Source organism: Tasmannia lanceolata, unplaced genomic scaffold (genome assembly GCF_043159265.1).
Source record: "Tasmannia lanceolata isolate RefF3 unplaced genomic scaffold, GAP_Taslan_0.1 ptg000008l, whole genome shotgun sequence".
In the NCBI taxonomy this organism is placed as follows: Eukaryota; Viridiplantae; Streptophyta; class Magnoliopsida; order Canellales; family Winteraceae; genus Tasmannia; species Tasmannia lanceolata.
Genome location: NW_027518685.1, coordinates 49,811,664 through 49,836,692, shown reverse-complemented (window position 1 = coordinate 49,836,692; position 25,029 = coordinate 49,811,664).

The following is a 25,029-nucleotide window of genomic DNA, read 5'->3' as shown; positions in this document are numbered from 1 at the left end:
AAAAGCAGATTCAGTCTCTCTTCGTGTCTAAGTCATTGTGTCCGTCGAAGTCCTTGTTTGTTGATAGTCAAAGTCCTTTCTCTGTCGAGTTAAGGTTAAGGTTCGGAGTCCATTGTGGGGAATCATGTGTAGTCAAGTATCCTTTCCAAAGCTGAGGTAACAAGAAGCAAGAAAACAAAAGTGAAAAATGATGATGTTTTGTCTTCTAAAAGGTGATACAAAGCAGAACAGAGTTCAAAAGGTGGTAGGCTCTCAAGCCCATCTGGTAGGTTATTAAACCCGTTTGAAATGGCAGTGGTTAGCAGAAATGAAAGAAAATAATCAGTCAGATTCAATCTGTTGTACATGAGAAAAATCTTGTAACTTCAAACGTTCATGAAATGAAAGCCTTTGGTTGTTCCCTGTTACTTTTTGCTCTCAAGGAAATTAAACACGGATGCCCTTGCCACCGATTGAATGAAGAAGAAAAAGAAAGCTTTGCCTTTAAGTAGGCTACAATGTACAATGAAGCTCCTAATATACTCTCAGAGATAAACAAGTTTAAGCCTAAGCCAATCTCAAATGATTTTCTCAAATCAAGGCACAATGAGTTTGGTTGGTGAGAGAAATTAACCCAAAAATAGTTCACAAATAATTTTCTAGGGTTTGTTGAAGTTGAATAATGTTCATCAAGTGTTTTAGACCCATTAGATGGGTATATATGGTCTCCCAACTCAATATGACCGTTTCAGGGGCAAACTGGTAATTTTCTGGATAAAAAGATCACTAGCCATTGTAGCCGCAACGGCTATAGTTTTTGAGTTCATATTGTTCTCAGAGTTCCGAGAAAACGGCCAGAGTATAAAAGTTTACTACTAGACCATTTCTTGGAGTTCTGAGAAAATGTCCAGAGTATAATTTATACTCCCTGGAACATTTCTCGGAGTTCCGAGAAGCCTAATTTCAGCAGATTTTCTATTTTTCAGTGCTGATTTTTCTTTGGCTTTTGGAACTCAATTTTATCATGTTTAAATGGAATATCATGAGCGTTCCACAATGATGGAACACCACATGGTCATTCACTAATCCAATTAGGCTCTAAGGGTGTGTTGTAGTCACTTTGGAAAACATTATTTTTCACTAGTTTTAGGGGTTTAAAAACAATGTGCCTTTACAAGAGAAAATGCAAGAGAGATATGAATACATTCTACCCTTCTAAGAACACTCTCTTAAACTTTTAACTTGAGCTGGGATCTTCTATGGTTGAGCTTCCATGCTTGACATCTTCAAGTTGTGGTACAAGCTCCTTAGTCCTTTGCATTGGTTCTTGATCTTCCAGCTTTGGCCTTCATGATCTTCTCTGTATATTTAATGCTTTGAGATGATTGTTGAGCTTCTCCTTGGTAGATCCTCCAAGGTGAGATAGGTAGAAGTGTGCTCTAGCTCCTTGACTTTAAGTTCTTTCATCTACAATATAGGCCAAGAAGGTGTGTGCTAGTATGATTTGACTTGTGTAGGATCTGTCTAAAGCACAACACTCAAGGCAAATGATCAGTCCATAGACGACTAATCAATATGCGTTTGTTAATCATCAAAACCAGGTGATTGAATGGGCTTACAATCTCTTCCTTTTTTATGATGACAAACCAAATTGATTAGATAGGTGGGAGGAACCTCTTATGAGGATTAGATGGATAATTTAATCATTACTACTCCCCATCAACATATGCATGAGTTATATATAACAAGTTATAATATAAGAATCATATGATAATGGATCTAATCAATTATACAAATTGTCCCCCTTTTGGCATTAGCAAAAATGAAGGATTAAATATTTAAGATCAATACATAAAGCATCAAGATATACAATGAGAATATGATACACCCCCTAACTACTTATCATGAGATACCAATTAAAATCAAATTATAATCCAACATATATTGGCATGATAAGAGCATATCAACATAGGAGACGAATAGACTAATATAAATCAAGCCTATGTTAGAAAAATAAAGAGACATTCCAATTTTAGCACAAATTTTTAGGGTATATCTTAGTATATATATATTAATCGAATATAAATCTACCCTATGACCCACAATATAATAATAGATTAGCAAGTTAAAGCTTATATTTTACTTATCATGAAAGAAAAACAAGCAGGTTTAAAGTTTAGCATGATAAGCCTCCTTTGTTAAAATAAAATTCCTATTAGAATCTTATCATGAGGAATGTGTAGTTATAGACTCATCATGATAAGCAAGAATATATATTTTTCAAGTTAAAAACATTCTCTTAAATTGTCATGCATAGAAATAGACATTTGATCCTAATATGGCTAACTATTAGGATATAAGGCATGACAGTGAAACTTATCAATGAAATATAAACATCCAAGTGAAGGTACACATGATAAGAAATCAAATCCATAGAAACTAAGATTAGCAATTTTAGTTCACTCCTATGAATGTAAATCTAGAAAGATATGCAATTTTTAGCACCACTAGTGGGGAAATGTTTGAATGGATAGTGTAAGCATCTTACAATAATCGATATAAATATAGATATACAAAGAATTAACTCTCCCCATTTATATTTGTCATTGGCCTTAGATGAACCTATGAATCAAGGCATGACATTACACAATAGGCCGGAGATATAACCATGGAATACTTTGCCACCAAAACTTATTCTTGGAATAGATGATATCATATTAGACCATCTAAGATAAGTTAAAAAGCCTAGAATAATATGGCACTAAGACCTAGGCTATGGGCTTTTTGTCTATATAAAAAATAAATGATACCAAAATAAGAACACAAGACAAGCCCGAACATGACCCATATAGAGCAACGATGCTCCAAATGAGAGTACTTATCATATGTGAAGTGATAACCACATTAGGAATCATATGATAAGTCACTAAGGACAAATTTATCTTTAAACTCCCCATTTCAAAAGGAATCAGGCAATGCATGAATCCAAAGGATTGTCCTCACATAGACTCCAAGGAGTTTTTGGATATATTTTTCAAAAGATACCAAGTTAGACTCAATCCTTGGGCTATAATGACACTTACTCTCCAAGTGTCAGTTTATCATGATAAGATGATAGCCATAGTCTAGCTCATCATGATAAACAAGCATAGCACAAAAGATTTTCAATCTTTGGCTCATGCTCCTCCTAAATGTGATATTTTATTTTTCAAATTTAAGCTTTACTTCCCTAAGTATGTAACATACATAACTAGATAAGGAGATCACATATAAATGTATACCTATTCATGTTTGAGATGTTGGCATAATGCCACATGATTAAGTATTTTAATTATTGGTGAAAGTACTGTCTCCATCTTAGAAACTAAGAAGGCTAAGGATACCAATTGAATAGCTTTTAACTTAAGGTTTGACATCTCATACATGTAGATAGTATCAAACAAGGGGTGGTTAACTATAGAATATATATAACCCAATTTGAGTTCAATTCTATAGGACTAAGACATAGTAAGAATGGTCAATAAAATACCATGTCTTAGAGAGACATCCATGATTCATGAAGGTGAGAATATACCTTATGAGAAAGATGTGATCCGTATCAAAGCATCCATGGATAGTCAACATTGTTTGGACAAGCTGATCATGATACATGAAGTACAAGGTCCAAACATCTACACCCTACATCCACAAATCACATTAATGACAAGGCATTAAGCACAAAGTGCATATACCCATAGGAAAACCAAAATGTGTGGGAGACACATGTTCCCATCATAAGGTATAGGGTATCAACCACTAAGATGAAATATGCCCAAATAATAGATTCACAAGTTGTTTTCAATTTTAATTAAATACATTGAATCTAGACCATTTCCAATTTTCCCTACACAATATATTCTTTAAGAATCTAGGGAATAGACCAAGGATTTTTAGAATATATTTATCACATGATAAAAATCACCTTGGACACATGTATTCGAATATGAGCTTAGAACTCGGCGGAGAAGGAGAGTCTTTGTAAAGGTGGAAGGGCATCCTTATTTAATTCCCTTGGATTGTAAAAGCCTCGGAGCTGGGTGTCGTGGAGGTCTCAATAATGGAAATCCTCAAGTGCGACCTTGAGAAGAGTGAGTAGGCCGTTTGTCGAGTCACTATAAATCTTTGTGTCACTTGAGTGATTGGTGTTTCTCTCACTGAGGGTCTCCTCTTCGGCCCGTAAAGAAAGGTGAAGAAAAGGGTCTCCGATTCGGCCCGTGAAGAAAGGTGAATCATGTGTAAAGGTTTTATTCCCTTGCCAATGCTTCGTGCCATAGGCTTCGCTTTGGCCCATGAGAATGGAAAGGCTTACTGTAAGAGCTTTGAGATTAGGCTTGAAATTTCACCATAGTGGAGTACCCAATGAGCCAAACTTGGAAGAGTGGAGTAGGTCAAGTTGTGACTGAACCACTATAAAATCTTGGTGTCCTCATTGTGGTATGCATTATTTCTCTCTCTTCCTTTCCTTCTCTTGCACGCGTGGTGATTGGTAATCTCTAACCTTTGTTATGCTTATGCTTTAATTGAACAAGGGTTAGTGAATGCACTTAAGATAAATGTCTAAACTCTAAATTGCATTATAATATCTATCTAAACAAGGGTTAGCTAAATGTGCATGATTAGAAAGTTTAATCCCTAGAGTTTATTGATATACCTATTTGAACAAGGGTTAAACTAATTAGTGCTTAAATAAATGGATTAATTTTAAATCTCCTTTAAATAAGCCTAAAATTTCTAATTAACCAATTCACCCCCCCTCTTGATTTTCACAACTGTATTTCAACATGCTTCCGGTTCAACCCGAAGAACCAAACCGAATCGGCTATTTGGTTCGGTTCGGTTCAAGAATTTGGTGGTATGGCTCCAGTTCTGGGATCCTGGAACCATGAGAATTTGGTTCGGTTCTGGGTTTGGGAACCTGGAACCGAGAGCCGAGTAGGATCAGATCTCCCCCAATCGGATAAAATTACCCCTCCCCCCAATACGGTTTCCATGAGAAAAAATGGTTTACACTTTACACTAATTGCTTGAGGATAAATTCACCCCCCTTTAACGTTTTGCTTTGCCTTCTAAAGTTTTATTCTTAAGTTCTTAAAAACGAAGAAAATATCAATCGTTACATTGTGGTTTATTAAATTCTGTTCAACATTTTTATTAAACTTACATGGTGGTTTTATTAAACTCTGGAATTAGGTTAGGCAACCCAAGAGGGGGGTGAATTGGAATTAATTAAGATTTAAAGATTTTAAATGTGATTAAGTTCAAATTGAAATTACAACTATCCCTTGTTAACTTAGAAATAAAATAAATGCAAAGCGAAAGAGGTTACCAATCACATATGAGGAAGGATGAGAGGAAGAAGAGACCACACAAGAGTATTAGAGTGGTTCAACCTTAGTGCATACTAAGGTCTACTTCCACTTGCCAAGACCCCCTTGGCGATTCCACTATAAGATCCTCTTTTCTTACTGGGACGGATCAAGAAGCGCTCTTACAATGATTCACCTCCCTTATCGGGCCGAAGCGAAGACCCTCGTACAAATAGTTGAAGAAAAATGATGTTGAATCTCTCTTAGCCTCTTATAGGCTGGATGTACAATTATTGCTCTCAAATAGCTCTCCAAAAGAATGTTACAAGAAACCCTAATCCAACTCTCCAAAAATGAGTACAAGTGAGCTTGGTAGATCTTCCTTTGAGTTGATGATGACTGAGCTTCTAGTGTGTCTTCTCCAAAGATAATTGCAAGTAAGATTATGGAGATCTTCTTCTATGAGTTTGCAAGTTTAAAAGCAAGGAAGAAGAGTGCTTTGAAAAATGCTTGGAAATGCTTAAATCTTAAGTATAGATCTTTTCCCAAGTTACAAAAGTATTAAAATAATGAAAATAAACTCATATATATAGCCCCTTAGAAGATATAACCGTTGGAGGGCATAATATGCATTTTTTGGTTTTAAAAAATCAAAATAAGAACCAGCCGCATATCCCAACGGTCATATTTTCCCGACACCAGACGTCTTGTTGCTTCCAGGGGCCAACCAGATGATTAGGCAGACCTCTGCCGCAAGGTCTGGTTTGCAAGTTCCTTTATCAAATGAATGAGTTTTTCTCTGATTTTTTGTACACATTGGTATTGATATTAGAGAACATCATCAACCAAAATTTAGCTCATTTGGAAAACGTTTGGGTCCAATTTTGATCAACCAGATGATTGGTCAGACTTCTGCTACAAGGTCTGGTTTACAAGTTCGCCTATCAAATGAATGAGTTTTTCTCTGACTTTTTGTACACATTGATATTAATATTAGAAAACATCATGGACCAAAATTTAGCTCATTTGGAAAACTTTGGGTCTCCATTTAATCAACCTGATGATCGAGCAGAGCTCTGGTCCATCATCTGGTCCACTATTTGTGGTCCATTTTCTTCCATACTTTTTGGTCTTTCTAAGGCATTTTGTCCATGGTCTAAGCAACCTAATTAGGACCTATTAGGGTATGTTTAGTGCCTCTAAAACCTTAAGTGAAGATTGGGCTTATACAATCTATAAGACTTGAAAGACACTTGATATTCACTTTGTCTTCAATACTTCAAGTCTTCTTTGCCTACATGGATCATCTCTTTAATTCTTTGGCTCTACATGATCTCCATCAAATATCCAATCCGTCTTCTTTCGTCAGCTTCTCATGATCTCTATCAATCGTCGAAGCTTAGATCCATGCTTTCCTTGACATGTTGAGTTTGATTGATCGAGTCTCCAATACATGCACTAAAACATCAAACACATTAGATATAACAACCAAAATCATCTTGTGTTTGGAATCATCAAAACATAGAATATTGCCAAGGTGGAAACCTTTGGGCTTACAATATCCCCCTTTTTTATGGTGACAACACACAAGGTGATTGCCAACATATAAGCTCAATTTCTCTCCCCCTTTGTCATCAACAAAAAAGATAGGGCAAGAGACAAATCGAAGGGGTAAAATTTTCAATTATAAAGTCCCCCTTAATCAAGGAAAATATCAAATATACAACTCCTCCTTTTTAAAATTTCAAATACAAGTTAAGAGGAGTTTTTTTATATATAAATTTGGGGATAGAGATACCAAGTGAATTCTAAACTCCCACTTTGTCACAATCGTCACCCCCCTTTGAAAATCAAGGGTCGAGAGGATTTTTGAAATTATGGGGTGCTAAGCTCCCCCTAGACATATTCTCCCCCGATAAAGGATACAAATACAACAAAAGAGGGGTTTTTCAAAACATACATTGCTAAGGTATGAGATACATCAATTTAAACAAGAACCTTGGCACATACTACCAAAATCATAAAGATTTTCAAGTTAAAGCACAGGCCCCTATCTAATGCAAATGCATAGAAAGCTAGGTTGGGGCTTTTGGAACCCAGACCAATTTGGTTCCAATGGGTTTAGATTTTCCTAAGTGATTCTTTTCAATCCATATTAGGTTGTTTCTAGGCAAAGTCCTAAACACGCAATTACTTTTAAAATGTTCTACTCTACCACAAAGATGACATTTTGTGCAACAAGTAGATGGACATGTTAAATCACAAGAAGTTTTAAGATTTTCAAAGGTTTTCTTCTCTTCTTGTAAAACTTGATTTTCGAAAACCAATTTCTCATTTTCTTTTTCAAATGATTTGCATCTTTGAATCAAGTCATAGTTAAAACTAATCAAGTTTTTGTTCATTTGATTCAAAGCATCATTTTTGAGCTAGAGATCATCAATTTCCTTTTTAAAATTCTCTATTTCATTTTTCAAAACGAAAATTGAATTGTTAAGGTTCTTACCATTTTCCAAAAGCTTTTTGGACACAACATTCAAGCTCTTGTAAGAATCCTCAACCGAGTCATGTGTATGATAATCATTTTCATAAATGCTTTCTAGTTTAGTCCAAATCTCTTTTGCATCTTTACACTTTGACACTCTTTCAAACACATGAGGAGACAAGGAGCAACAAATTGCAATCATAGATTTAACATTTAAATCATGCAATCTCAAATCATTTTTCCCCCATTTCTTTTTAGAAAAAAGAAAAACCATTTTTAACCACTTCTAAAATCTCAACATCCAAAGATCCTAGGAAAAACAACATACGGGTTCTCCATTCCATATAATTACTTCCATCAAATGATGGGGGAATAGATATAATGGCCAACATCTTTAAACTCAAACCGGTTAAGGCTTTAGAAACAAGAGCCCTTTGCTCTGATACCAATTGAAATTCTATGTGAGGCCCAAGATGGGGCGTGAACTGGAATTAATTAAGATTTAAAGATTTTAAATGTGATTAACTTCAAATTGAAATTACAACTATCCCTTGTTAACTTAGAAATAAAATAAATGCAAAGGGAAAGAGGTTACCAATCACATATGAGGAAGGATGAGAGGAAGAAGAGACCACACAAGAGTTTTTGAGTGGTTCAACCTTAGAGCATACTAAGGTGTACGTCCACTTGCCAAGACATCCTTGGCGATTCCACTATAAGATCTTCATTTCTTACCGGGACGGATCAAGAAACCCTCTTACAATGATTCTGAAATGCAACTATGACAACCCAAGAGGGGGGTGAATTGGCTATTTAAAAATTCTCGGCTTAATTCGGTGGATTATTAAAGTTAATTTACTTATTAAGCACTAATTAGTCTAACCCTTGTTTTAAATAAGCAAGATAAACAATTTAGGGTTTAGATATTACTTTATCTTTTATCTGCTCTAACCCTTGTTTAATGAATAACAAACATAAATATAAGTAAAGGCTAGAGTTTACCAATCACCACAAGTGCAAGGGAAAGGATAAGAAGAAGCAACCACAAGGCACAAGATTTAGTGGTTTGATCTATCACAAGACCTACTCCACTCTTCCAAGTTTACCTCATTGGGGACTCCACTAAAAGATGAGATTCTTCAATAGCGAATCTCCAAGCCGTACACCACCTTCTCCAATCTCCAAAGGGAACAAACCCTTTCTGCACGAAGCCTTGCGAGGGGACACTCCCGCTTACACCAGATTCACCTTTGTCACCAGGCTGAATCCAAGGCCCTTAATACAATAAAGAACTAAAAATGAAAACTCTCTCTTTGCCTCTTGATAGGCGGATTACAAACATTTAAGCTCACAAACTCTCCAAAGAATAGATGAAATGTAAAAGCCTAATGGAGATTGAAATACAGGTGTAACAATCTAAGAGGGGGGTGAATTGGTCAATTAGAAATTTTAGGCTTAATTAAGGGAGATTAAAAATTAATCCATTTAATTCAGCACTAATCAGTCTAACCCTTGTTCAAATATGTATATAAAGGAAAGCTAGGATTTAGACTTTCTAATCCTGCACATTTTGCTAACCCTTGTTCAAATGGATATTATAATGCTTAGGGTTTAAACAAGTTAATCAAGTGCATTTATTAACCCTTGTTCAATTAAAAGCAAAAAAACAAGTTAGGTTAGAGATTACCAATCACCACACGTGCAAGAGAGAAGGAAAAGAGACATCCACAAGGAACATAAGATTTATAGTGGTTTGGTCACAACTTGACCTACTCCACTCTTCCAAGTTTACCTCCTTGGGATCTCCACTAAAATGATGAAGCCGTACACCCAACTCCTTCATCTCCAAAGGGAACAAACCCTTGCTTTTCCATTCTCAAGGGCTAAAGCAAAGCCCCTCGCACAAAGCCTTGACAAGGGAATCACACCCTTGCACATGATTCACCTTTCTTCACGGGCCGAATCAGGGACCCTCTTCTTCACCTTTCTTTACAGGTCGAAGAGGAGGCCCTCACATGAAGTACAAATAAAAAGAAAAATGCTCAATGCCTCTTAATAGGCGGATTACAACTTTAATAGCTCACAATCACTCCAAGAAAATACAAATGTAAAGCCCTATGGAGTGCCTCTTGATAAGATATAGAAATGAAAGATTAAAGAGGTTTTTAGCTTTTGAAATAAAAATGTTGAAGCTCAAAGAGAAATGGGATTTGATATTTCTCTAATGTTCAAAAGCTAGTAGAGATAGGTTTTAATCATGTATATATAGTGTATTTGAAAATATGACCGTGTGGGGTAAAACTGTAAATTATTGGCTTGAAAAAGTCAAGCAGAAAATGCCCCAACGGCTAGTATGCTCGACCGGGCTACGGCGGTCGCCCGCCCCCTATCTGGCGCCCTATTCTATTTTCAAATTTCTTACCGTCGCGGTTGATCGGCCACATGGCGGTCGCCCGGCCAGGAGTAACTGTTTGCTCAAAAACCTTTCTCGGTCAACCGACCCACGGCGGTCGCTCGCCCTAGACCCAAATTGGATTGCTTCTGTAGAAACAGAAGCGCATCCGCGGTCGTCTGGATCATCCAGTCGACTGGCCCTGAGTGAAATTCCAGTTTTAACTTTAAAATCCATGGGCTTTTAGGCTATGGTCTTTGGGCTTAAGTCCAAGGTTTTCAAACACATTTTAGGGTGTGTGTATGGTTTTCAAAGATGTAAAAAGTTAAGTATGAAAACCATTTGAAAACCTTTTGAAAGTGCATATTACATAAAATCAAGAGGACTCCAAATACATTCTAAAAATAAGAACCTTCAGTCTTCTTGGAATGTCTTGGCTCCTTTGCAGTTTCTTGGACTTCTTCAGCTTGGGTGCACATCTTGTCCTTATCTTGGCTCTTATGACTTGTCCTCCAATCCTCAATGCATCTTGAGGTACATGAGGTGTCACCATGGCTTGTTCAACTCCAAGCTCCTTCTTGACACTTGCTAGGAACTTATGGGATCTTCATGTTGAGCTTCTTGACTTGAGCATCTTAAAATAAGGATAACTCCAATGTAGGTGCAAGCTCTTGGTTCCTTTGATCATTGATCCACAAATCATGTGTTGTGAAGAGTTGTGTAATGACGATTATGACATGAAATTCCTGTATACAACACAACACCTCAAAGTAACACATCAGTCCATAAATGCTAATCAGTTTAGTTTGCTAGCATCAAAACAAGAAGGTAAGACGAATGATTAACCCTTGGGAACCCTTGGGCTTACATTCTCCCCCTTTTTTATGATGGCAAACAAATTAATTAGGGAGGGAGGAGATATTAATCAAATAGACGAATAAGCATTAAACATTATAAACAATGAAGCAATGCTCCCCCTCACTATATGCACAAGTATAATAAATGAATATAAAGCATGTGGTGCATATACAATTGGACTACCTAATCAATTTTCAAAATTCTCCCCCTTTTGGCAACAGCAAAAAGGTAGGGATATGCAAGTGTGAGTGCAAATGGGGTGTCAAGATGAAAAATAACTCATAAGAGTTATTCAAAGTGTATATGATGTGTCAATGAAGCTCATATGATGCTTATCAAAATGAAAATAAAGTGAAATGCATGATAAGCAGATTTTTTTTAAAGATATGTAAGTTAAGCACAATTATGGGGGCATAGACTATGTGAGCATATCACAATGGTCTATATAAACATGAAAAAGCAACCATTTGGCTCTACCCCTATTTATTTGTCAATTGCCCTAGGTGAAACCTATGTAATAGGGCATGACCAGGCAGAATGGTTTAAAAGGAGAGTGATTTAAACACTTGGGCTTCATTTGCAAGTTGTAAGAAGATGAGTCTCTACCTTAGCAAGGATATACTCAAGTATTAGACATAACTTTCAAGTTCACAAGTTGCATTATGTAGGGGATCTCTTGACAATAAGCAGACAAGTCTCTTCGAGAGCATTGATATGCTCTGAACTATAATATAACATTTTTGAGATGACTTATTTCTTGCTCATAGAGATTTACACATATCAAAGTGAAAGATCTCTCTGACTCGGTGCATGTAATTTAAATGTAATAGATCAAGGCACATAGAACCATGATTTAATTAATCACCTTTAACCATTTGGAATGCTCCATTCATAAACCAATCATACTTTGAATATGAATGGATGATTATTAGACAGATGATATGAGTTCAAGGCAGATAGTCTAATAAACACATGGATAAGAGAATGAAATCAATGAGGTACAGATCCATTGCAACCAAAAGATCATGTATACATTGAAATTCCAAGGGTAGGCCCGAGTACTTACTCTAATGGCAACTAATGAGGAGGTAAAATTAGGTTGCTAACAAGTTTTAAGCTTTTGAAAACTTCTAACCCAATTTTGAAGATTAAGAGATCAAAGATGAAAATTTAAGCACACAAGTTAAATCCTCAGTGTAATGCAAATGAAAAGCAAGAGATAAGAGAGTGCACCCGAGATTAAGTGTGGTTCGGTCCTCCAAACGCGAGGCCTACTCCACTCCACCAACCAAACACATTGATGGCTTCACTATTTGATCTTCTTAACTTCGGCGAAGATCAGTGCCGATTACAATTTCAACTGCCTTTAACCTTGGTGGCAATCCTCACCACGGAGAATGGGCTCCGCTTCTCCAAACACTCGCCCGAATACATTGTTCTTGGTAAAGAAAGAAAGAATAAAAAATCTCTCACAAGGGTTTACAAACTTTGTAGAAGATGTACAAATTTGAGCCTATGATCCAAATCCTAAATCTAGAGGATGAGAGGCATAAACAAGTTTGATTCACTCTTAGGATATTCCAATAGGTTTTTAGAGTATTAGGATTGATAGTTGGGATGTTTAGAATACCCATATATATAGAAAAACCCAAATATGACATTTTGGTGGCATAGTGGTAATTCTGGCAAAAACACCAACGGCTCTTTTCTCTTCCCGAAGTAGTGGTCTTGGAGTTTCGAGAAATTCCTCTGAGTTCCAAGAATTTTTCTCGAAGTTCCGGGAATACGAACAGAAGTTGGAAAAAGGCTACTGGACCAAATCTCGGAGCTCCGAGGAATCCTCGGAGCTCTGAGGATTTCTCGGAGTTTCGAGCTCGGAGCTCCGAGAATTCTCTTGGAGTTCCGAGAAGCCTATATGCAGCAGATTTTCAATTCTGTTTATTGGGCTTCCAACTCTACACCAAGTTGGGATTGTTATGAGGGTTCCAAAGTGTTGGAACACCACAAGGACAATCTCTTAAACATTTAGGGGTGTGTGAGATTAACTTAATTTATGCCTCTAAACACCTAAACTAGGATTGGATCTTTACATTCTAAAACGACTTCGATCTTCAATTGTGATTCTTCAAGTCTTCATTCGTCTTGGATCTCCGATGTCTTTGGCCTTCATAATGTGGTCTAATGAGAGCTTCTTGGCCTTAATCCAAGCAATCTTGTCTTAGCGCAATTATAATCTACAACTTATACATTCAAACACATTAGTGATATAAATCACTTGTGTATTGGAATCATCAAAATAAGATGGGAATGCCAAGGTGTGAACTATTGGGCTTACAATCTCCTCCTTTTTTATGATGACAAGCACAAGAGATTTTCCAATAAAAGCATGCAAATATTTTCTTACACTAGATTTCTCTCCCCCTTTGGCATCAATAAAAAAGATTGGGGTAAAAGAAAATTGAAGGGATGAAATTTACAATTTTAAGCTCCCCTTTTTTTTAAGGAAAAAGACAAACATTAAACTCCCCCTATTTAGAGTTTTTATTCAAGACAAGAGGGGATATTTAAAAAACCATAAAAAGATATTCAATTTTAAGTGCAAGCCCCTAATATAAGCACATATGAAGAGAATCATATGGGGGCTTTGGGAACCCAATCTTTCTTGGTTCCATCATAATCTCTAATCTTAAATGCACATTGGAATTGGTAGTGACCATTGATTCCACAATAATGACATCTAACATGAGGGTTAGATAGACTAGTCCTATCATAAGATACACGATTAGGTCTATGACTAGCCTTCTTTAAGATTATGTCAATAATTTTATCACCATTTAGGAATCCATGGAGACATAATCTTAACCTTTCATTCTCATTATGAAGATGTGTTATTTGATTTAAAAAATCATTAGAGTCATCTTCATAAGATTTGGAAGAGCTTGCCACATTTTGGAGTTTAGCAATTTGGCAAGTTTTCTCATCCAAACAACCCTTAAGGGTTTCAATCTCAAGTTTAAAATTTTCAATTTGTACTTTAGCTTGAGATTTGGAAGAAGAAGATTCATTTCTCAAAACATCAAGTTCATTTTCTAATTTTGAAATAGATTTCTTTTGAACTTTATTTTTTGTAATTTGAGAATGCAAGGTAATGCAAATTCATCATAAGATATTTTTTCACTATCACTACTTGATGAATAAGAGGGGTTAGAATTTACCTCATCTTCATGGGTGAGTGCCATGAAGCAAAGATCATCTTTATTAGCTTCCCCTTCACTTGAGCTCTTTCCCGAGGTGCTAGAAGCATCCTAAGCGGCTACAAGACCCTTGTTCTTCTTCCAATCCTTCTTTCCCTTGTACTTTGAGGAAGATGACTTGAGAAGTGGACACTCCGGTCTTTTGTGTCCCGTCTTCTTACAGTTGTAACACCTTATTCCTCCTTCTACTTCAATTTCTTCTTTCTTCTTCTTTTTATCCTTTTTGTGTTGCTTTCTCCATAAGCTTTTAAATTTTCTTAACGCTTTTTCCTCATCACTATCCGCTTCACTTGAGGATGATGAGTCCGTATTGGAGGCCTTTAGAGCTAGAGATCGACTTTCTTTTTCTTTCTCTTTCGGCTTCTTCTGTTCTTGACGGCTAGTGAGGAGCATCTCATGAGTGATAAGAGATCCTACAAGCTCCTCCATAGTTAGCGTCTTGAGATCCTTTGATTCTTGCATGGCGGTGACCTTTGGATCCCAATAAGGAGGAAGAGACCTAAGCAACTTACTCACAAACTCATCAGTAGGATAAGATTTACCATGATTAGCTAATTCATTTGATATTTTAGAAAATCGGGTATACATTTCGGAAATACTTTCATTTTCACCCATTCTAAAGATTTCATATTTGCTATTTAACAAGTTTATTTTGGAATCCTTAACTTGTGATGTTCCCTCATGGGTAACGGCAAGTGTATCCCAAATAACCTTGGCGAGATCAAAAAGAGCTACTCTATTAAACTCCTCCGTAGATAAGGCGCAAAACAAAGAGTTTATAGCTTTGTAATTTAGATTTGCATGCCTTTTCTCTACAACATTCCATTCTTCAAATGGCTTGGAAGGTAAAGTGTATCAATTTTCTACAATATGCCAAAGCTCCACATCTATCGAAAGAAGATAGATGCGCATCCTTGTCTTCCAATGTCCATAGTTAGACCCATTAAAGAAAGGAGGTCTAGTTGTGGAATGGCCATGCGGAAGTCCGGTTCCATTTATGTTTGCCATTTCACAATTAGAAAGTTGCCAATGATCTTATGATCTTTCCCTTGTTAAAATTTAAAAAAAATTTACCAAAGATTTTAAGAAAAGAAAATCTTTTAAGAGCCAAGGCTCTGATACCAAGTGAAATTCCAAGGGTAGGCCCGAGTACTTACTCTAATGGCAACTAATGAGGAGGTAAAATTAGGTTGCTAACAAGTTTTAAGCTTTTGAAAACTTCTAACCCAATTTTGAAGATTAAGAGATCAAAGATGAAAATTTAAGCACACAAGTTAAATCCTAAGTGCAGTGCAAATGAAAAGCAAGAGACAAAAGAGAATGCATCCGAGATTTAAAGTGGTTATGTCCTCCAAACGCGAGGCCAACTCCACTCCACCAACCAAACACGTTGATGGCTTCACTATTTGATCATCTTAACTTCAGCGAAGATCGGTGCCGATTACAATTCTAGCTGCCTTTAACCTTGGTGGCAATCCTCACCACGGAGAGTGGGCTCCGCTTCTCCAAACACTCGCCCGAATACAATGTTCTTGGTAAAGAAAGAAAGAACAAAAAATCCCTCATAAGGGTTTACAAACTTTGTAGAAGATGTACAAATTTGAGCTTATGATCCAAATCCTAAATCTAGAGGATGAGAGGCATAAACAAGCTTGATTCACTCTTAGGATATTCTAATAGGTTTTTAGAGTTTTAGGATTGATAGTTGGGAAGTTTAGAATACCCATATATTTAGAAAAACCCAAATATGACCGTTTGGTGGCATAGTGGTAATTCTGGCAAAAACACCAACGGCTCTTTTATCTTCCCGAAGTAGAATTCTCGGAGTTCCGAGAATTTTTCTCGGAGTTCCGGGAATACAAACAGAAGTTGGAAAAAAGCTACTGGACCAAATCTCAGAGCTCCGAGAATTCTCTCGGAGTTCCGAGAAGCCTATATGCAGCAGATTTTCAATTCTGTTTATTAGGCTTCCAACTCTACACCAAGTTGGGATTGTTATGAGGGTTCTAAAGTGTTGGAACACCACAAGGACAATCTCTTAAACATTTTGGGGTGTGTGAGATTAACTTAATTTATGCCTCTAAACACCTAAACTAGGATTGGATCTTTACATTCTAAAATGACTTCGATCTTCAATTGCGATTCTTCAAGTCTTCATTCGTCTTGGATCTCCGATGTCTTTGGCCTTCATAATGTGGTCTAATGAGAGCTTCTTGGCCTTAATCCAAGCAATCTTGTCTTAGCGTAATTATAATCTACAACTTATACATTCAAACACATTAGTGATATAAATCACTTGTGTATTAGAATCATCAAAATAAGATGGGAATGCCAAGGTGGGAACTATTGGGCTTACATACATAGATGAGGACCATAAAGCTCAAAATACATGATCAAAATGGAAGATTAATACCACATTTCTTTTATTACTTCAAGAAGTGATAAAACTGGTATTTGAAAATCTCTCGAAAGAAGTAAAACTAAACCTGTTTTCTTCTATCCGGAACTCTTCTACTGATGAATGTTTAGAAGAGCTTAGATCAATGCTTGACCCTTTATTCCATGTAAGGGAGCATCATTTGACAAATCTTTCCGGATTAAGAGATTGGGTACTTGTTTTAAATCTTCTCCTTCAACAAAGGGTCATCCTTGAAAGGATGATCATGAAGTGCGCATGCCAGCCTTTAGACAGAGTCTTCAATTTTCTTAGTCTCTGTTCATCCTTCATAGTGGAAGAATGTAGAGATGGACAGAGAAAAATTGAGTACATCTACCATCTTATTACATCTGGCACGATGGAAGGAGACAAGTACCATAAATAAGCTATGAATGACATGATCTGAGTGGGGTCCTCCGAAGCTAAAATCTTAGAAGAGATGATGGGACATGACAAACTCAAAAATATTTAAATCATCCCTCTTCTAAGAAATTGTCATTGGCCTTAGATAATTCTTATAATGCAAGGCCTGACAATACACAATGGCTATAGATAAGAATGTAAAAGCACAGTCATTGAATCTTATCATGATTAAAGATGTTCTTATCTTTAAGAGCACATGATAAGAGATTACTTTATAGGAGATAGGATGATCATCTCAATCACTATTCTATGAAGAAGAGTTCTAGAGATTTTTCAAACTCTAGAAAAAGATACTTATCATTGGCAGAGATAGAAATATATAAGTTTATCCAACATAAGTATATGGCCTGAAAAGATCTGGCACTGAGGCACTGAGGCACAGGCAAAGGGATCTTGTCAAAAGATGAGAGATGATCTCAAATGTAAAGAATAGGACAAGACCCAACTACAACACACATGGAGAAATGTGGCTCCACATGAGTGTACTTATCATATGTGATACACATCACACTTCATATGATAAGGTGAAACGGCAGACATTGAGCATGTATAGCTCTCCCTTTGTAAGTTTGTAAGTGACTCATACAATGTATGAATCCAAAGGGCTGTCCAACCACATATACCCCAAGAGATTTAAAGGTAAATGATTTTCAAATCACCCTTGGGCCACTAAAGCATGATTGCTATAGGTAGTCATATGATACCAAAAGAGGTGACAACCTACCAAACCATGTTCCCCCTAAATATATGCAAATAATATATATGTATATATAACACACAAGGCACATATGGCTTATTATGGTTAAGATGCTGGCTAAAAGCCAAATAAATTAGTGTTTTAATTAGAAAGTGAGTGTACACTCTCCATCTTACTAGGTAAGAAGACTAAGAGTACCAATTGAGTGGTTTTTAAATTTAAGTTTACCATCTTTACCATGTACCCAGTAGCATACAAGGGGAAAATTATAGAATATATATATATATATATATATATATATAATATCAATTAAGCACAATTCTATAGGACTTATACATTACAAGAGGGATCAATAGAATCCCATGTCTAAGAGATACATCCATAGCTCATTCAATGAGAGCATACATGGATAGTCTACCATGTTTGGACACACGAATCATGGTCCAAACATCTATGCCTATATTCACAAACCACCATATAAAAATAGGGCATTTAAGCACAAAGTGCAAAAGGCCCATGTAAAACCAAGATGTGTGGGAAACAAGTGTTCCCATCACAATGTGTTACATGATAACCATAACAAGTAGAAACTGCCCAACAATGGTACTAGATTCCTATGACATTTTCAATTTTACTTAATTGAGTTTCATACATTGAATCTAGACTCATTTTCAATTCTCTACACAAACAAAGATATTCATGCAGGACTGTAGAGAATAATCCATGGACTTCTAGACTTAGTAGTGAGAGGATATTCATTTTAGGAATTTTTAGAATACATCAATTTAACCCATCAAGATTTCGTATGCATTTAATGATAATCATTAAGCACATAAGAATGGGTTAGATTGACAACTAGGTGCATAGTAATAAACATAATTACTCACCTAGGGGCAAAAGAGATGTCTAAGAAAGGATTTGAGTGGATTTCCTTAGACAGGACTTTTAATACTCAATTTTGCTAGAAATGATATTCTTCTAAAGTTGAATATACAAAGATCTAGCAAATGTCAAAATTATCCTAAAAAGAGTTTAAGAATGAAGGGAATGAACTTGAAAGATCAATTTGAGCTCAAGGGCAAAGAGGGAGGTTAATTTTCATGAAAGCACATATATGGTTTTCACATTGAATTTTCTATTATGGATTTTCTTGTGGATGATAAGTGCACAAGTGATGTGATTTACACTTAGATAGGCTTAATCAAGAAAGATATTCAATAAACCATAAAAATAAAAAAATATGTGATCATTTAAGCACAATGAGCAAAGATACAAACTATTAGGAACATGAATAATGATGAGTATCTAATGCTCAAAATTAAAAAGATATATCATTAAGATCATGAAAACTAGATACAAAAAATATTCAATGAATTAAAGTATCTAGCAAGAATGTGAATGATAAAATAATTTAGCACAGCCCCTAAACTAACTCATTCACTAATTAGATTAGAGGGACTCTTTTGGAACCCAAATTCCTTTTGTTCCATCCAAGTTTGTTTGTCGGAGTGTACATTTTCTTATCTAAACGAACTTGTTAAAAATTTCACAATTCCAAGCTTACACTCAGAATTGTGATGCTCAACTCTACCACAATAATTACGATTGGTAGATGAGGAGCAATTAGAATCATAAGACTTTGAAGGTTGTTTCTCTTTTTCTTCATAAAGTCTTTGATTCTTAATGTAGAGTTCTTTATTCATTTGTTCTTCATTTTCACAAACATGTTTATATTTTTCAACACGTTCAATGTTTGTGATTTCAAGGCTTTTAATTTCTTTCTCAAAGGCATTGCATCTTTGAAATAAGTGAACATTTTTATTTATAAAACATATGCTCAATTGACTTAATTTTTCATTTCATTTCAAACTTTCATTTATATCTAATTTCTAATTTTCAATTTGAATTTCCAAATCATGAATTAAATGTTTGAAAGAAACTTCATTTGTAAAAGATTTTTGTAAAGTCTCTTTTTGTCTAAGAATTTCATCATTTGAAAAGAGACAAACATTTTTTCTCAAAAATATTTTCTAACGAAGTCCAAATATCTTTTTCATTGATGCAATTCGAAATTTTGTCAAAAATGTTAGGAGTTAAACCACAACACAATAAGATCATTGACTTTGAGTTCAAGGAAAATAATTTTATGTCACCTTCAGTGCATTTCCTTGAAAAAGAAATACCCTCTTTAATGACATCTAAAATGTCATTATCTATGGATTTGAGATAGGCTTGCATTTGTGTTTTCCAAGCTCCATAATTTGTTCCATCAAAGAATGGAGGAATTAGGGTGGATCGGCCTTTCTCAAATTCCATAGGGATTGTCACAGATCTTTTCTCTTGTAGATTTTTAAGATTAAAAAATCTCTTTAAGAGCTTAGGCTCTGATACCAAATGAAATACAGGTGTGACAATCAAAGAGAGGGGTGAATTGGTCAATTAGAAATTTTAGGCTTAATTAAGGGAGATTAAAAATTAATCCATTTAATTAAGCACCAATTAGTATAACCCTTGTTTAAATATGTATATCAATGAAAGCTAGGATTTAGACTTTCTAATCATGAACATTTTGCTAACCCTTGTTCAAATGGATATTATAATGCATAGGGTTTAAACAATTTAATCAAGTGCATTTACTAACCCTTGTTCAATTAAAAGCACAAAAACAAGTTAGGTTAGAGATTACCAATCACCACATATGCAAGAGAGAAGGGAAAGAGACATCCATAAGGAACACAAGATTTATAGTGGTTCGGTCACAACTTGACCTACTCCACTCTTCCAAGTTTACCTCATTGGGATCTCCACTAAAATGATGAAGCCGTACACCCGACTCCTTCATCTCCAAAGGGAACATACCATTGCTTTTCCATTCCCAAGAGCTAAAGCGAAGCCCCTCACACGAAGCCTTGACAAGGGAATCACACCCTTGCACATGATTCACCTTTCTTCACGGGCCGAATCGGAGACCCTCTTCTTCACCTTTCTCCGCGGGCCAAAGAGGAGACCCTCACATGAAGAACTAATAAAATAAAAAATGCTTAATGCCTTTTAATAGGCAGATTATAACTTTAATAGCTCACAATCACTCCAAGAAAATACAAATGTAAAGCCCTATGAAGTGCCTCTTGATAAGATGTAGAAATGGAAGATCAAAGAGGTTTTTAGCTTTTGAAATAAAAATGTTGAAGCTCAAAGAGAAATGGGATTTGATCTTTCTCTAATATTCAAAAGCTTGTAGAGATAGGTTTTAATCATTTATATATAGTGTATTTGAAAATATGACTGTTTGGGGTAAAACTGTAAATTATTGGCTTGAAAAAGTCAAGCAGAAAATGCCCAAACGGCTAGTTTACTGGACCGCGGCGGTCGACCGGGCTACAGCGGTCGCCCACCCCTATCGAGCGCCCTATTCTATTTTTAAATTTCTTACTATCGCAGTCGACCGGCCAAGGCTAGCTGTTTGCTCAAAAAATTTGGCTCAAAAACCTATGTCGGTCGACCGACCCACGGGGGTGGCCCGTCCTAGACCCAAATTGAATTGCTTCTGTAGAAACAATTTTAACTTTAAAATCCAGTGATTTTGAGCTATGGTCTTTGGGCTTAAGTCCAAGGTTTTCAAACACATTTTAGGGTGTGTATGGTTTTCAAAGATGTAAAAAGTTAAGTATGAAAACCTTTTGAAAGTGCATTTTACATAAAATCAAGAGGACTCCAAATACATTCTAAAAATAAGAACCTTGAGTCTTCTTGAAATGTCTTGGCTCCTTTGCACTTTCTTGGACTTCTTCAGCTTGGGTGATCATCTTGTCCTTGTCTTGGCTCTTGTGATCATCTAAGCACAATTCATGTATACAACACAATACCTCAAAGCAACACATCAGTCCATAAATACTAATCAATTTAGTTTGCTTGCATCAAAACAAGAAGGTAAGGTGAATGATTAACCCTTGGGAACCCTTGGGCTTACAAAGATCCTCTTGATAGAATGTAAAAATACAAGTTCAAAGAGGTTTAGCTTTTGATGTGATGGTTTTGGCTCAAAACTATGGGATTTGATCTTTCAAAATGTTCAAAAGCTTACTTAAATAGGTTTAGATAGTGTATATATAGCCCATTTAAAAATATGACCGTTTGTGGGTAAAACTGTAAAAAAATGGGTTGAAAAAGTCAAGCCCCGCAAGCCCCAACGGCTAGTTTATCAGACCGGCACGGTCGACCGAGCTACAGCGGTTGCCCGCCCTTATCGGGCTCCCTTTTTTATTTTCAAATTTCTTACCGTCGAGGTTGACCGACCCATGGTGGTCGCCCGGCGAGGGCTACCTGTTTGATTAAAATTTTTGCTCAAAAACGTATCCGAGGTCAACCTGTCCATGTCGGTCGCCCGCCCGCCCAAACCATGCTGGAAGGGTTCTATTTCAACAGAACCATTTCCACGGTCGCCTGTTGTAGACACCCCCATTTTGCTACGCTTTAAAAAGCAAAAGATTCGGTAGTATCATCGAGTTTTGAATCCGTATTCAGCATTAGATTAGGCATCCATGCATTTTAGGGTAGATTTCATTTCATTATGAGAGTTTTGAAGTTGATTCGCAATCCTGAAGGTCTCTAGGGGGTTCCTTTGGCCTCTGAAAGATGAAAGTTCAAGTTTCCAACCAAATGAAAAAACCTGTTATTTTTAGAATTTTCAGGGTTTCCCTCATTTTTGCCTATTTTGCACTGCTGGGGTATTTTGGTCATTCCCGATGTGTCTCGTTTGACCCCCGAGTTATATTTGAGAAATCTTGAGTGATTTTTCAAATTTTGAAAAAGCTGCTATTTTTTTAAACTCATGGGACTTCCACATTTTCATCATCTTATGGATATTTCAATAATTTCTCATATGTCCAAAACCATCTTGAGGGTACGGCTGATGGATTAAGAGTAATTTCGTAAGATTTGGGAAACCTGCTAAATTTAGATCTCTCAAGATTTTCTCTTAGTCTTGCACTTCGGGAGTATTTTAGACATTTCCAAACATATCATATTTAGTCCCTAAGTTATGAGTCCGTTCATAAATTTTCGAAAATCTGCTATTTTTAGAATTTCTCAAGGTTTTCCCTATTCTCGCCAAATTCTAGCACCTCGGGATAATTTGGTCTTTTCCTGTGTAATTCTTTTGATCCCCGAAATATGTCTGAGAGATTATGAATGATTTCCTGAATTTTGGAAAACCTGCTAAATTTAGAATTTCTCAGGAGTTTCGCTTAATTTGGAAATTCCAAGTGTTGAGGGCATTTTGGGTATTTTCAGGGGGTACCAAATGATCCTGTTTGATATTGCTCATCAAAAAGACCCAACTTTAAAAGTTTTTATTTTTGAAGTTTGATCACAAAGACTTTCCATTTTTAACATTTCCCTGTAGGGGTGAACCAATTTAAGGTTATTTTGGTCACATTTGGATGTGTAATTGTCAAATAAGGGCATTTTGGTCCAAAAATTATTTTCTCAAAAATGATGGTTCGATCATGTGTGAGGGATGCACCATAAATGTCAAATGGGTTGAGTCCATATATAGAATGTTGAATTTGGAAAGATTGTATTGAATTTTTACGGAAAAACCCAAAACCCGTGTGAAATGGCACATTGGGCTAAAGCCCGTAAAGATGGAGCTCATGTGGGTTCACTCATATGGGTCGACCACCATGGTGGGCGCCCCACATGGCTGACCCACATGAATTGAGCATCCAACCTTGATGATGTCACAATAGTGACATCATATTTGTTAAAAGAAAAATAAAAAGAATAAAAAAAAGAAAAGAAGGAAAGAAGGAAAAGATGAATGATTGCTTAAAAAAGGTTTTCTTCCAAAGAAGCAATGTGGAATAAAGAATAGCATGTCTTGATTGACAATAAATTAAGATTGGAATCAAATCCAATTTGGAAACAAGAAAGAAAGCAAGCAAGAGGGGAAAATTGGAAAAAGCCAAAAATAAGAGCTCTCACATTGGGAACTACTATTTCTCTCTTAACCCTAGCTTTTTTGTATAAAAATTCAAAGCAAACAATCTTAAAGAAGATGGGAAAAAGATCAAAATTCATTTTTTTTCTCTCTCCTCCCAAGAAGAAAAAAAAATCTCTTTTCTCTTGAAGTGTGATCTCTCTCTCAAGTGTTCTTTACAAAAGGAATTCTTGAATTCCTTCTTCTTTTCCAAGGCATCACACAATCAAGAATTATTTGAGTGTTCTTTGGGTCTTCTTCATCATATAAAATGGTGCGACAAAGCGTATACCTCGGATCTACGCACCCTAGAGACAAGGAGCGCGATCAACGGTAGGATCTTTATCTTTGTAATATCAAAAGTAGAAAAGCATGCTAGGGTTTTACTTTTGATAGATCAAATCAATGAATTTTTTCTTGAAATTCCAGTATGTTATAATATAGATTATGAGTTTTCAAAATCCAAAATTTGATCCAAAAATTAAATTTCTTCCATTTAATAATGATTTTCTTTCATTTTTTATTTAATATGGATTTAAATCGGATTATCAAAGCAAGTGTTAGAAAACGTGGGTTTTTTTAAAAACTGACATTTTTTGGGATTTCTATAAAATAAAATACTAGTGAAAACTTAATTTTCAATCACGGTTTGGCCGTTTTAATTTTCATTCTAATTTTCAAACAATAACCCCGAAAGGGGTTATTTCTTGATGAACGAATCCAAAAGTATATCAAACCAAGTCCAAAATTTATAAAATCTTATTTCCAAACTAATGTTTTGATTTTCAGAATACCCAAAAATTTTCGGATTTTTTTGAATTTGTTTAATCCGGTTTAAAATTATTTTAAATTTCGGCCATTCTTAATAAATATCAAAATATTTTAAAAATTAATGACACTCTCCAGAATTAATTTTCAATAATAAATTGAATTTTTCATGAGAGTTGTTTTTGAAAAAAGGTTTTTTTATTTGTTTTCTAATCGCTTTTTCGTCTTACGTGCCGTAATTCTTTTTCGCATTAAATTAGTAAATTTTTGAAATTTTTCTATACAAACCAGTAAATTAGGTTACTGGAATGTTATATAAAAATTTTAAATTGGTTTTGCAAAGTTTTAATATGGTTTTGTAATTTATTTTAATAAATGGGTTTCAATTTCTAGGAAACAAATTCCCCTTCTCTA